Source organism: Eurypyga helias, unplaced genomic scaffold, assembly GCF_000690775.1.
Source record: "Eurypyga helias isolate BGI_N326 unplaced genomic scaffold, ASM69077v1 scaffold22922, whole genome shotgun sequence".
NCBI lineage: Eukaryota > Metazoa > Chordata > Aves > Eurypygiformes > Eurypygidae > Eurypyga > Eurypyga helias.
Window position 1 is genome coordinate 38,082 of NW_010236888.1, and position 270 is coordinate 38,351.

A 270-nucleotide genomic window follows, 5' to 3' on the forward strand; every position below is an offset into this window, starting at 1 on the left:
GTGCAAAGAAATTGAAGCGGCTCATCTATTCTGTTGTTCTTCAAGACGGTTTCTGGACATCTGAATGCCCTACCCAATTTTCTTCGGCATTACAGTTTCAACAATGAACCTACAGAGGCCACAGAGAGAAATAAAGTAGCTTTTGTTATGTGCCCCCTGTTCTCCAGATGTTCCATGCCATCGGGGAAGGGGCAGGGGTCAGCGGAGCATTGCAGTGGGTACTGCTCCCACAGGGGTTGTACCGCGCTAAGTTATAATCGAAGCAGGAAT